Source organism: Gossypium arboreum, chromosome 5, assembly GCF_025698485.1.
Source record: "Gossypium arboreum isolate Shixiya-1 chromosome 5, ASM2569848v2, whole genome shotgun sequence".
In the NCBI taxonomy this organism is placed as follows: Eukaryota; Viridiplantae; Streptophyta; class Magnoliopsida; order Malvales; family Malvaceae; genus Gossypium; species Gossypium arboreum.
This window is the reverse complement of record NC_069074.1, coordinates 61349837-61365468: the sequence shown is the minus strand read 5'-3', so window position 1 is coordinate 61365468 and position 15632 is coordinate 61349837. Positions and strand designations below refer to the sequence as shown.

The window sequence follows — 15632 nt, the reverse complement described above, 5'->3', positions numbered from 1 at the left end:
GAGGACTTTTCAAAGTTGCATTCAAGCCCATCCACAATTGGTGGCTTTATGGACTTGCCCCAAGCCATGTTTAGCAATGTTGAAGCCATCAACTTTGCCACATAGATGGCCGGCCAAGAGGTGGCTCTTTGGCTGATATTTTTAGAAAATTTTAGCTGCCACATTCATCTATAAAATCCCCCTTAGATGATCATTCAAAACACACCTCAATTCATTCACATCTCTTCTCTCCTCTCTCATTTTCTCCTCTCATTTTCCCATTTCAAGTCCCTTGATCTTGTGCTGATTTCTCCCCTTGGAAAAAGGTTCTTCTTTAGCCATTTCGTATCATCAATTGAGTGTTCATAGAAGCCTTGATCGGTGAGGACAACAAAGAATGAGGTACGGAGCAACTTTGTCAAAGCCTCAAAAAAACACCGGATTTGATTCTTGTTCCCTGTCTCTTTAATTTTTTTCGTTGTTATGATGAACATATCTATGAATATTTATGTTGTTGGAATGGTTAATTTAATCAGTTTAGCTTGAATTTAATTCGTGTTGGTTTGATTGCATTTCATCTGCTTAAATTATTAAAATTGTGTTTATGCTATTATAGGCCTCGGTAAAATGCTTGATTAAGTAAAATCATGCCTAAGTTATTCTTGCATTACAATTGTGAGGTAGCTAATGAATTAGTTATTTAAACGGATTGAAATTGTAATTAATGGACACAATACTTAATCAGTGCATGTTTATTTTTCTAAGGTAGCTGAAGGTTAAATTAGCAATGTATTTGGCGATACACTTGCCTATCATAACTTGCAAGATTATTGTGATTAAACTGTTTCCAGGAAAGAATACCTTGTTACCTCACGTAGTCTTTTATGTGCTTATTAGATTTTATTAATCGTTTGAATTGACATAGGGATATGCAAGAGATTAGTTCAATTTAATGAGTTTGCATGTGCCATAACATGTTTGCTTATTAAAATCTGTTTAATTGTTTGAATTAACATAAGGATATATTAAGAGATGAATGGATTTGTGTAGGTGAATATGTTCATAAGTTAGCAAATTATGGAGTTGCCGTGAATTTATTTGTAATAACATAGACATGAGTTTAATAATTCTAAGTTAAAGAAATGTAATTAAATCAACACAATTATGTCATCTTGATTAAATCATATTTTGAAATCGTGCATTTGAGATTTATTTCTTTAGTTTACTTTGTTGAAAATCTTAGTTTTTAATCACCCTTTTCAAACAAAATATTTTTCTTCACCAAAGTGTTTTAAATAGCTTTCATAAATAATCCTTTTCACGGTCTCTGTGAGTAAAATAACTCGTCATTTACTTGTCACTTTATTACTTGTTACGATTGTGTACACTTGCACATTTCCATCGTTCCAAGTTTTTGACGCTGTTGCCGGGGAATGTTTTAAAAAGTCATTATTTTTGAATTTGTTAGTTTTACATTTTGGTTTATTCTTTTTTGTTTAATTTTTAACTTAATTAATTTTTCTTTGATCATTTCAGGTGTTTATGAGTATTGACTGAATTATTGACCTACTCCCTATAGACTCTAAGATAGAAAGAACTTTTTAAGAGCGAAGAAGACAAGCAAATAAAAGGACTGAAGAGATGAATTTTGAAAATCTGATCCAAGGAAATGGAGCAAACCCTGCTCAAAATCCTATCCTTATTGCTGATGATAAGGATAGAGCTTTACGACAGTATGTCGTGCCAGTATTTAATGATCTTAATCAGGGTATTAGGAGATCCAAAATTGAGGCACAACAGTTTGAGCTAAAGCCAGTCATGTTCTAGATGCTTCAGACAGTGGGCCAATTCAGTGGAATGCCTACAGAAGATCGTCACCTACACTTAAGAATATTTATGGAGGTTAGCGATTCTTTCAAGTTAGCTAGAGTACTCGAAGATTCATTACAATTGAAGTTGTTCTAATATTCACAGAGGGACAAAGGTTGAGCCTGGTTGAACTCATTGCTATCGAACTCAATGTCCACATGGCAAAAATTAGCAGAAAGATTTCTTATGAAGTATTTCCCGCCTAGCAAGAATGCTAAGTTGAGGAACGAGATCACTACTTTCTAACAAATGGATGATGAGTCCTTGTATGAGGCATAGGAAAGATACAAAGAGTTATTACGAAAGTGCCCTCATCATAGAATCCCACATTGCATCCAACTTGAGACATTTTGTAATGGTCTCAATGCTCACACGAGGATGGTAGTAGACGCTTCTGCTAATAGTGCTCTCCTTTTTAAGTCTTATAATGAGGCTTATGAAATCATTGAGAGGATTGCCAGTAACAATTGCCAATGGCCAACCAATTGAACAGAGGCAGGAAGACGAGTCGTCAAAAAACATGAAGTAGATGCTCTTACTTCACTCATATCTCAGGTATCATCAATATCCTCAATACTTAAAAATCTTACTACTAATGGCTCTAATAGTTTTACAGCACTGCCACCTAAACAATTTGAAAATATAGCCTGTGTCTATTGTGGGGAAGGACATTTGTTTGAAGAATGTCTATCAAACCCAGAATCTATGTACTACATAGGTAACCAGAACCAAAATCGAAGAAGGCAAGGACTGCAATCCAATTTCAATAACCCATCGTGGTGAAATCACCCCAATTTTTCTTAGAGTAACCAAGGGGTTGGAACCAGTAACACTTACGCCTAACCTAGACCAACCCAACAGCCTAGTTTCCCCTAACAAGTTTAGAAACCAGCTCAGGCTGAATCATCCAATAGCTTAGAGAATTTATTAAAGGCATACATGGCGAAAAATAACGCCACTCTAAGGAATTTAGAGAATCAAGTGGGCCAGCTTGCCACTGAACTTAGGAACCGACCACCATGTGATTTACTTAGTGATACAAAGAATCCAAAGAATCTGGGGAAGGAGCATTGCAAAGCGCTAACATTGAGGAGTGGAAAGACAGTAGAGCCCAACACCATCGAAGCTGAAAAAGAGCAAGCTAACGCTCAAGATTCAAAGTAAGTTCAACCAAGTGTTGAAATTCTAGTTTCACGAGAACCAGAATCTGTAAAACCCGATAAGGAAATTTTAGAACCAGTTAATTCTGATCAACTACTAACTCTGTTAGATGCAAAATTTCAACAGAAGACGAATCAACCAGTTCCAGTAAAGAAACCACCCCCACCCTACCCTCAAAGACTTCAAAAGTAGAAGCAGGAGATTCAATTCCAGAAGTTCCTAGACGTACTCAAGCAACTTCATATCAACATCCCATTGGTTGAAGCACTTGAACAAATTTTGAACTACGTCAAGTTCCTAAAGGATATCCTATCCAAAAACTAAAGACTTGGAGAATTTGAGACGGTAGCTCTGATGAGGAAATGTAGTGCATGTCTTCAAGACAAACTACCCCCAAAGTTGAAGGATCTTGGATGTTTTACCATACTTTGCAACATTGGAGTAACGTATTGTGGTAAGGCATTATGTGACTTAGGTGCGAATATTAACTTGATGCCTATGTCAATATTTAGGAAGTTGGGGATAGGTGAAGTTAGACCTACTAAAGTTACACTTCAATTAGCAAATCGATCATTAGCACTTCTAAAAGGAAAAATCGAAGATGTATTGGTACGTGTGGATAAATTTATCTTCCCTGCTAGTTTTATTATCCTAGACTTTGAAGCAGACAAAGAAGTGCCAATCATCTTATGAAGACCATTCTTAGCAACTGGAAGGACCCTTATTGATGTACAGAAGGGCGAGCTTACTATGCGTGTTTAGGATGATCAAGTAACATTTAACGTTTTTAAGTCAATGTGATTTCCTGACACAATTGATGATTGTTCTGCAGTATCTGATTTAGAGGATTTAATAGTGGAGAAGGAGTTCAACTACGTTGAGGATCCGTTGGAACAAATTTTGACATCAGATCCTCCAAATGATGAAGAGGAGGATAAATACTTAACGTTGTTAGAAGCTAATCAAAAGGGATTTAATCCACAATCCCGTTTTGAATCTTTGGAATTAGAGAAAAAGGGATTATGCCCAACCAAAAGTGTCAATCGAGGAGCCACCGAAATTAGAACTCAAGGTACTACCTTTACATTTAAAATATGTTTATTTAGGTAAGGCTTCTACTTTGCCTGTGATTGTTTCAGCAGAATTAACTAGTGAGCAAAAAGAGAAACTATCCTTGTATTGAAACAATTCAAGAAGGTTATCGATGGACCATAGTTGATATTCGTGGTATTAGTCCATCTGTATGCATGCACAAGATTATCATTGAAAATGGAAAAAAAGGGACTATTGATGGACGACGAAGACTGAACCCCATCATGAATGACGTAATAAAGAAAGAAATCATCAAGTGGTTAGATGCGGTTATAATTTACCCCATCTCAGACAGTTCATGGGTAGGTCCGGTCTAGTGCGTGCCAAAGAAAGAAGGTATCACAGTCATTAAAAATGATGAGCTGATACCAACTAGAACGGTTAGGGATAGAGAATTTGCATCGACTACCGAAAGCTGAATAAAGCGACTAGGAAAGATCACTTTCCTTTGCCATTTTTGGACCAAAAATATTGGATAGACTCATGGGGCGAGACTACTGCTATTTTCTCGATGGATACTCAGGGTATAATCAGATTATAGTAGCACCAGAAGATCAACATAAGACAACATTCACCTGCCCGTATGGTACATTTGCATTTAGACGCATGCCATTTGGTTTATGTAATGCACCTTCTACATTTCAAAGATGTATGATGTCTATTTTTACTGATATGGTTGAGAAGTATTTGAAAGTTTTTATGGATGATTTTTTAGTATTTGGAGATACTTATGATGATTGCTTAGCCAATCTAGCGAAGGTACTATGGCAATGATAAGAAAAAAAACCTAGTACTCAACTGGGAAAAGTGCCATTTCATGGTACGAGAAGGGATTGTTCTAGGGCATCAGATAACAAGACATGGAATAGAGGTTGATAAAACAAAGATAGATGTTATTGAGAAACTCCCACCTCCAACATCTGTAAAGGGTGTTAGGAGCTTTTTGGGCCACGCCGGTTTCTATCGAAGAGTTATCAAGGACTTCTCCAAAATTGCTAAACCCTTATGCAAATTATTAGAGAAGGACTCGACGTTCAAGTTTGATGAGGAATGCTTAAAGGCTTTCAAAGATTTGAAGAGTCGGTTAGTTACAGCACCCATAATCGTCACACCAGACTGGGATTTGCCATTCAAATTGATGTGTGACGTAAGTGACTTCGGGATAGGAGCTGTCATGGGCCAGCGAAGGAACAAAGTTTTTCATCCCATCTACTATGCAAGTCGAACTCTGATAGGAGCTCAACTAAATTATGCGATAACAGAAAAAGAGTTACTTGCTATTGTGTTTGCTTTTGACAAGATTCAATCTTATCTTGTAGGTACCAAAGTGACTGTCTATACAGACCACTCGACAATTAATTATTTACTTTTTAAGAAAGACACTAAGCCGAGGTTGATCCGATGGGTACTACTACTTCAACAGTTCGATCTAGAAATTTAAGATCGAAACAGAGTGGAAAATCAAGTAGCAGATCACTTGTCTAGATTAGAGCCGCAAGAAGGGAACTCTCCTTTTATGCCAATTCGAGAGACGTTTTCGGATGAACACATACTAAAGGTAAATCCATAATATCCCTTGGTTTGCTAATATTATTAACAATTTAGCTTGTGGTTTGATGTCGATTGATAAGACATATCATCAAAGGAAAAAGTTTCTTCATGATGTGAAGTACTATTTCTGGGAAGAGTCATATTTGTTTAAAAAGTAGCAAATCAAATGATTAGAAGATGCGTGGCAGAAGATGAAGTACAAAAGATTCTATACCATTGTCACTCGTATTGCGGGGGTACTCATGTTACGGCCAAAGTATTGCAAGCCGAATTCTTTTGGCCAACACTATTCAAGGACGCATATGCTTACGTAAAGAGTTGTGATCGATGTCAAAGGGTTGGAAATGTCACCAATAGAAATGAAATGCCTCAAACAAATATCATTAAGGTAGAACTGTTCGATATATGGGGCATTGACATTCTTAGTCCTTTTCTGCCATCTTTTGGTCACAAGTACATATTAGTAGCAGTAGACTATGTGTCTAAGTGGGTTGAGGCTGAAGCTTATCCGAAAAATGATGCTAAGGTTGTAATTAAGTTTTTGCAAAAACATGTGTTCACAAGGTTTGGAACCCCAAGATCTATTATCAGTGATGAAGGGTCCCATTAACAAGTGGTTGAAATGGTTATTAGATAAACATGGAGTGAAACACAAGGTCGCTACAGCTTACCATCCGCAGACGAATGGGTAAGTTGAACTGGCAAATAAGGAGATCAAAGGCGTACTTGAGGAGGTAGTTTGCCCAAACCGACGAGATTTTTCCAAAATACTGGTTGATGCCTTTTGGGCTTACAGAATAGCATACAAGACACCTTTAGGGATGTCACCCTACAGGTTGGTCTTTGGGAAAGCCTATCATTTGCCCTTGCAGTTAGAGCACAAAGCTTACTAACTCAATTTGGATTTTAAGCTTGCTAAAGAGAAACGGATGCTCCAACTCAATGAGCTAGAGGAATTCTAAATGTTCTCGTACGAAAATGCCAAAGACTAAAGAAATGGCATGACAAGCACATTCGAGCTCGAGATTTGAAGCAGGTCAGTAAGTTTTGTTATTTAATTCCAGATTAAGGTTCTTTCTAGGGAAACTAAAATCACGTTGGTCCGGTCTATTTATGATTCATCACATCTATCCATATGGAGTTGTTGAACTCCAAGGTAAGGGAGGTAATTTTCAAGTTAATGCTTAGCGTCTGAAACATTACTGGGGAGATAAGATTGAACGGAATCAAATTTCGTTCATTTTATCAGATGTTTAAATTTTCTTATTTTCCTTCTTAATAAATGATTTAAGGTATATTTTCAGGATTAGTATTTTAAATAAATTCTATCTAGGAGATTGGAACTTAAGCGGGACAGCTTGTGACCCCTCCAATCTTTCCTGGGAATTGATTTTAACATAATTTCCAAGGAATTATTCCCTAAATAGAAAATTAAATTTTGGTTTTTCAAATAAAAGGGTCAATTCGATCCAAGTTTTAAATTGCAACTCAATTTCAAATTTTCATTAAGTCTAAGGACTTAATTGAATTATTTTAAAATTTGGTTGCTCTTTTAAGAAATAGTAAAAATTAGATGCCTTTTTTGTAAATATTTTCAAAAGGCTTCTAGAATAAATGTTTTAGTTTAATAAAAAGATGATAATTATTAATATATAATTATATCCATTATAATATATATTAATTATTATCAACCCTATATAAATTAGGATTAGTTTTAATTTAATCATATTTTATTTGATAAGTTTTTTATAATAAGATGATAATCTTTAATATACAATTATATCTATTATAATTTATATATTAATTTTTATCAATTTAGCATAGAATTAGGATTAGTTTATTTTATTTTTAAATAAATTAATAGCATTAATAATTTATATGTAATTTATTAATTATTAATTGTTGTTAACTTTATTTAGGATTAGAACTTAGAATAATTTAATTGTTCTAAGAATTCTTCTTTAAGTCCTATTCCCTTCATTATAAATACCACCTTCTTCATCATTCATCACTCAAAATCCCAAAACACAAATCCCCTAAGTGCAGCAAGCCCGTAGCCACAACAACACCCAACTAGTCGGCCAACAGCTCACCTCGCGCACACCTTCTTCCTCTGTGCGCCCAGCAGTTGCTCCTTGGTGCCACTCGACAGGCTTGCTCACAAGGATCCGTGCACCTCGAGCTCTCTCCAGCCCTAGCTTGCGTGCGCCCAAGCTGTTGCCTACTTGGTGTTGCGGCCTACAGCCAGCATAACTGCCCACGCCAAGCCTCATCGCCATACACCCATCCGCATAGCACAGCACCAACACACTATTTTTAGCCAATAAACCCTCCAACCTACCCTAAATTGACTCTTTTGTCCATTAATTATTTTTAGGAGTTCTTAATTTTTATAAAAAGGGTGGTAAGACAAAATTTTTTCTCCTAAATTTTAATTTTATTTAATTATTTAATTTTCAATTTATTGAATCTTTATTTAATTAAAATTTTGAGAAAAAAATTTTCCCATTTTATGTTCAGGTTAATCATGCCTTGCAAGAGAACTCGTGCCTGTGCTCAAATTGATGAAACACAAAACAAGTTCCATTGTGAAGAAGCCAAAGCAATATACGAGAGTATCTTCAAAAATCAACAGATGCATCCAGAGAAAGGCTTTACATTGAAAGAAACCAACTACAAAGATTTTATGGCACGTATTCGTCAAGTTGTTGAAACCCTTAATTAGGAATTATTTTGTGTGAAGAGACCTAGTGTGGATGAAGAACTAGTTCGCGAATTCTATGTGAATTTAACCACAAGCGAGTTGATAGAATTTCCAATTCATAGAATCAAGGTACCAATAATTTCGAATGCTATTAATGAGTTTTTTTGAATTGCCTGATTTCGAAAACAACGATTATAATTTGTAAGAAATTCTCGAGGAACTTACAGTTCCAGGTTCTCAGTGGATTGTGTCAAAGCAAGGAATCCACACTTGTTGAAGAGAATATCTGACACCACTCAAAAAGATATGGTTCTATTTCATCCGTTTTAGCCTTATGCCTAGCTCACATGGGACTGCAATTTCATTAGAGGGAATGTCTTATTATACTCGATCTTAACTAGAAAGATCATTGATGTGGGACAAATCATCCTGAGAGAGATGCGAAATTGTGTCATTAGACGTTCTGGCCCAGCCTACTTTCCCTTTACAATAACAATTTTGTGCTTGAAAGCTAAAATTATTGCAAACGTAAAGAAGGCAGGCTATAGCCAGGGAACATCACAGATTGGGACTTCTATAGAATAGCTGGAGATTCTATTTTACATCAGTGAATTGAAGAAAGTGAGGATCTCGAAGAAGAGGAAGAAGATCCCACAAAGATCAAACCAATGCAATCAGCTAAAGTCTCTAGTAAGGTGTAACCACTAGAACCAGAAGTTGAACCTGATAACGAAACCTCAATGTTCAGAGCTCAACCGCCTAGCCCAGTTCTTCGAGATGAGCTGTCAAAGTTGATGGACATAATGCAACATATGCAATGGCAGCAACAAGCTTACTAGAGATACTCAAAAATAATGGATGACTCGATGCGAAGTGCTCTTAAGAAAATTTACAATGACCCATTTATTTTTGTGCCTAAATTTTTAGATTTTATATTTGAACCATGGAGTCCATTATCGAAGAAAGAGCGAAGTGATTCATGTAAAGGGAATAATGATGGAGCAAAAGATGAGTCAAATTCGGAAGGGTCTGTAAATAAATAAAATGGGGGATCTTGACCTTATTTTATTTCTGTCTTAGGTCATTTTAGGATTAGGTTTAATAAGGAATTTTTATTTTTGCATGATAAGAGAGGAAAATCATAAATAAAATTTGAACAAGTCGTAAAGTACAAAGTGTGGCAATAGGTATATACATGTCTAGGACTGGATCTAGAGAGAGCTTGGTACTTAAGCAGTCAATTTGACTCACCTCCTATTTTCTAGAATCCTACCTGGTGTATAGTATCTATTCACTTTACACAGTGAGGACATTGTTCATCTTAAGTAGGGGGGACAGAAAAATTGAATTTGAATTATTTCCATTCAGAATAAAATTTTCTTTTAATTATGATTAGGATATATTTTGTTCAATAATTGGAAATTTTGTTAAATATACTAAACTTCAGTATAAATAAAGTTCTATTATTTCAATAAATTATTATGTTAGCTTAATAATGATATGAATGTATTTTTAATAAAGCATGCAAATCGTACCATAAATTTTTATTTCCTTACGAAAGTTAGGCGTGCATGAAAGTTTAAGTCTTTAGAATTGACTTAGTAGTTTCTGGAGCCAAAATCATAGGAAGCATAGAACATTGAAAATGATTTAGGCAACTTTTTTTCGGACCGTTTGAGCCTTTCAAGTCAACCATGATGAATTTTTTGTCCTTTGAAACCCAACTTTGAGACTATATGGCCTAATTTTATTTGAACCCTTGCAAATTTAGCCATCACTTCTCTCTTAACTATCATAAAATTGTCCCAAACACTAGACTCAGTACTATTCAAAGTATTCTTTAAAAATAAGTTTGGGGGAGTTGAAAATAAATATCGAATGCTCTAAAATTGTAGTACATTCAGCAAAATGCTTGAATTTAAAAAAAAAAAAAGCGTATGAGCTCTTAAAATAAGATGTACAAAAAAGCATGTCAAAGCGAGGAAAGTTGATGTATTGAAAGTAATTATTTCGAAGGTCCAATGCAAGCCGAGTCTAGGGTTTAAAAGCCTAAATCTATTTATCTTTTACCTACCCTTAAGCCCAGCCACGTTACAACCTTGTTAAAGACCTATTGATTCAAAAGTTCCAATGCTACCTACATTAGTGGAGAGAAATTGCTACGTACAACCTATGAAGACATAAGTTAAACTTAATGATTGCAGCTTAATCTTGAATAAAGGAAATAAAATTACATTGGTAAGGTTTAACATGAATTTATTAGGAAGCATTTAGTCTAATTTTTGCTATCACAATAGTTGTTGAGATTTATTTGAACGATATGTATACTTAAGTAGCATAACTATCAAATTTCTTGTCTTTGAGCATAAGTATATTAAATTCATAATTTTGAGAAAAATGTTGTCCTGAAAGAATTTTTCAAAGATGCTTCCGAGAAATTCTTTTCAAAATTTGTGCATTACTTGAGATGAGCAATGATTAACTTTCGGGGTGTGGACATACAAAATTTTACATACTTTTTCATACCCTTTTTAACTTAAATTCATGCGAATTTGGTTAAATTCTTGTCGAAAAATAATTAATTTTTATAAAATAATTAAAGTGCACTTAAAATATGAATATGTTAAAATTTAGTTAATTTTATAATTATTTTTGATGAATTTTGGTTATTTTCGACAGATTTGCACATAGGGCAAAAAATGGCTCGGCAAACACTGCCAGAAGCACAAAACTGAGAAGCAATTTGAAGTATCAAGGAGAATTAATTTCCAGCCTAATACGCTCCAATTATGTGTATTAATTCATAATATAATTAATTTTAATTTATACCCAATTTAATTTGGGCTAAATAAATTATTATTATTAATTAATTATGGAAAAAGTGGTCCAATTGAACCAAACCGATTGAACTGAACAGGCCAAGGATTGGGCAGCCCAAAACCGTCCATATGCTGACCCAAATCAGCTTATTATCTTATTAATTAAGCTTTCAAAGCAGCCCTTGAAGACTTGTCAAAGTTGCATTGAAGCCCCTCCACAATTGGTGGCTTTATGGATTTGCCCCAAGCCATATTTAGCAAAGTTGATGCCATCAATTTTGCCACATAGATGGCCGGCCAAGGGGTTGCTCTTTGGCTTCTATTTTTAGAAAATTTTAGCTGCCACATTCAGCTATAAAAACCCTTGGCTGATCATTCAAAACATACCTTAATTCATTCACATCTCTTTTCTCCTCTCTCACTTTCTCCTCTCATTTTCCTATTTCAAGTCCATTGCTCTTGTGTCGATTTCTCCCCTTGGAAAAGGATTCTTCTTCAGCCATTTTGGAGCAGCAATTGAGTTTCCATAGAAGCCTTGATTGGCGAGGACAACAAAGAACAAAGAACGGAGCAACTTTGTCAAAGCCTTGGCAAAACACCGGATTTGACTCCTGTTCCCTATCTCTTTAATTTTTATTGTTGTTATGATGAACATATCTATTAATATTTATGTTGTTGGAATGATTAATTTAATTAGTTTAGCTTGAATTTAATTCATTTTGGTTTGATTGCATTTCATCTGATTAAATTATTAAAATTGTGTTTATGCTATTTTAGGCCTCGGTAAAATGTTTGATTAAGTAAAATCATGCCTAATTTATTCTTGCATTACAATTGTGAGGTAGCTAATGAATTAATTACTTAAACGGATTGAAATTGTAATTAATGGACATAATAATTAATCAATGCATGTCTATTCTTCTAAGGTAGCTGAAGGTTAAATTAGCAATGTATCTGGCAATACACTTGCCTTGCATAACTTGCAAGATTATTGTAATTAAACTATTTCAAAGTAAGAATACCTTGTTACCTCACATAGTCTTTTATGTGCTTATTAGATTTTATTAATCGTTTGAATTGACATAGGGATATGCAAGAGATTAGTTCAATTTAATGAGTTTGCATGTGCCATAACATGTTTGCTTATTAAAATCTGTTTAATCGTTTGAATTAACATAAGGATATATTAAGAGATGAATGGATTTGTGTAGGTGAATATGTTCATAAGTTAGCAAATTATGGAGTTGTCGTGAATTTATTTGTAATAACATAGACATGAGTTTAATAATTCTAAGTTAAAGAAATGTAATTAAGTCAACACAATTATGTCATCTTGATTAAATCATATTTTGAAATCGTGCATTTGAGATTTATTTCTTTAGTTTACTTAGTTGAAAATCTTAGTTTTTAATCACCCTCTTCAAACAAAATATTTTTCTTCACCAAAGTGTTTTAAATAGCATTCATAAATAATCCTTTTCGCAGTCCCTGTGGGTATAATAACTTGACATTTACTTGTTACTTTATTTCTTGATGTGATTGTGTACACTTGCACATTTCCGTCATTCCAGTATGCTTCATCGCGAAGCAAGGAAATAACCCCTTTCAATTTCTGGTTAGGGTAAAGTCCAAATCATCCATGATGCTTTTCGGGGCATCCATCCCATACTCAGCCACGTTAGGGGTGACTCTAGTGACACCCCTGAATGGCTTAGCCCCATTGGACAGGAGCCATTTTGTAACCGACCCCCAGCCCTCAAATCTAGTATTGGGCCTAGCGACCTTTTCCAATATCCTGAGCATAGCTTGGGACAATGCGTCATCCCTGGCCATGCGATCATGAGACCCAGTCTCTACAGTAGGTGAAATCGGTGTCTCGCTCGTATCTAGATTAGGCAGGTTACCAGAAGATAAGACCCAACTCGAGCCCCTCTACGGCCCCTACCACAGCCTCTAGTACCCCGTTCCTCAAATACCTCATGTGCTCATATCTAATCGAATTATCTATATTAAGATTTTTATGAATCAGATACAATTCAATAATTATTAGAAGATGTTTTACGTAAGCAGTTTCAGTAGTTCAGAGTGATTTTCGTAATTCGCAGTCTCAGTTGTAACACCCCAAACTCGGCCTAGATGTTGTGGCCGACTCTAGCAATGTCACATAGAAGTGTTTTTCTTAGAAAGTGTGATATTGAAAGAAAACCCTTAACATAATTATCTTTATTACTTGTTTTCTGTGAGGAATTTAGAACACATCGTTTACCAAGTTTAAAACGATTTTGATTATTTTTTTTAAAACGTTGTCTCTTGCGGAAGCTTAGAAAATGCGTTGTGTAAACGTGATGTTTTTGAAAATAGTTATCTTTTTGAACACTCACGTCCTAAAGCTAACAAATGTAATCAAAAAGTTTAGAAATCCCAAAATATAAAACTTTAAGAGGCCTTATTACATAACCAACACTCAAAATGAATTAACCTAAAGGTTAAAATCGATACAGGAATCAAAATCAGCAGTATGGCCCCCATCGAGTCCCTCGTAGCATCGGCCCATTTAAGGATTACCTGCACAAGAAAGCAAAGAGGTGAGTTTATGAAAACTCAGTGTGTAATCCTTATTTTTAATAAACAAGAAATCAGTAGGCAAAACAGTTTGGGCTTAAGCCCATATCAATGACAGTCCAGTTTTAATGTAGGCATTAGCCCAATACAATAACAGTATCAGTATGGGCCTTAGCCTATTACAGTTATAATATCAGTAATGCAACCAAGATCCTACCCATCCATCCTCTACACTCTGCTCCTTCTAGCCCAACACTCCATGTGGGGATAAAATCGATCCACCTATCCTTACACTCCAAATATAGCATCGATTGCGGCACTATTCTTTAGTTGCAGTAGAGCTGCCAGTACAGTACACTTCCTCCAATATATATATCAAACCCACCCCCATCCAACATGTCGTGTCATAATATATACGTGTATACAAAATGTAATGCTCAAATACAATCATATAAAGCATAGGGGTATATCAGTCATCTTACCTGTAGGGGTATAATAGTCATTCCATCAGTATGGGTCTAAAAGTACTTGCCAACCCATCAGTAGGCCCATAGTCATCTTGGGCGGCCCGATAAAATGTAACACCCCTATCCCGTAACCATCGCCGGAATAAGTAAGGGGCATTACCGGACTTGTAACTCATGACAAAACGGTAAAACTTTTTTTTTTTTTAGATCATTCATTTGGATAAACACTAAACACAGCCAGGGATAAAATGTAAACTTCTATAAGTAAACATTCAAAAGATGCCATTTTCATATGGCTTATATACAATAGTCAAAATAACATTCTACTATATTGTCTATCCTATACATGCCATAAGCTAAGTCTAATTACATAGTTGCCGTAATGGTAGATAGTGTGACGAAGTGCTGATGATCCCCGAACTGGTAGTCAGAATCCACAACCTATAAACCAAAACATGATCGAACAAAGTAAGCTTTTATAAGCTTAGTAAGTTTTAAGCAAAACAAAGTGTTCTCATTCACTATCATTGGTCATTCATTTCAACTGTTCGATGAAGTTAATCTAGAGCTTCACCTCGTACTATAATATCAATAAACGCATCACTTGGCTGTCACATATATACTTCCGAATAATAATGACCTAGATGGTCAAATATTTCCAAAGCACATTCTTCATCAATTTTCAGCTTTCAATAATCCTTTCCACTTGTTCATAATCACATCCATATTTTTAAGTATTTCAACATGACAAGTACTAAATTACCGTAGGTACATAAAGAACCAAACATATTCCTTATCACATATACGTAAGCTTACAAAACATAATCCTTACCTTGTACTGGCACATCTAGCTGAACCCAACCCATACTCAAATCATAAGGACTAATACATAAGAATATTTCATCACATACTTCATTATACAAGCATACCATTACCAATTAGATGATTCTCATATTTGGAGTTATAATATTAATCACATTTACCTACCTCTTTGATACTGATAATTCACCTCGAAATCACTCCACCGATGAGTAAGTAATCGTACTGAACATCTTAAATACATAATACTTATTTGATGGTAACTTATTGCAGATACTCAATATCAAAGTCTTACTTGAATCCTAGCATTTAGCCGTCGGGTCTTTAAAGCTCGGATATAGTACGAGCACGAAGTCTCTGGACATTAATCGGGATAATATTCTCGCATAAAGCTGCGGGGTTTTATCCGGATATAATCTTGACACAAATGCCCTTCGGGACTTATCACATTTATACACTTTCACATCCATCACATTGGCCATTCGGCCTTATCACATATATACACCTTCACATCCATCACATCGGCCATTAGGTCTTATCTCATATATACACTTTCACATTCATCACATTGGCCATTCGGCCTTATCACATATATACACTTTCACATTC

The 15632-nt window shown here is 35.1% G+C and overlaps 1 non-coding gene across 1 annotated transcript; it reads right to left on the bottom strand.

Annotated features, from left to right (window-relative positions):
- Positions 1-2064: 2064 nt before the first annotated feature.
- Positions 2065-2171, bottom strand: LOC128293668 (small nucleolar RNA R71). Its single transcript, XR_008283846.1, has one exon. It is a non-coding gene; the product is annotated as a small nucleolar RNA R71 (small nucleolar RNA).
- Positions 2172-15632: the final 13461 nt, after the last annotated feature.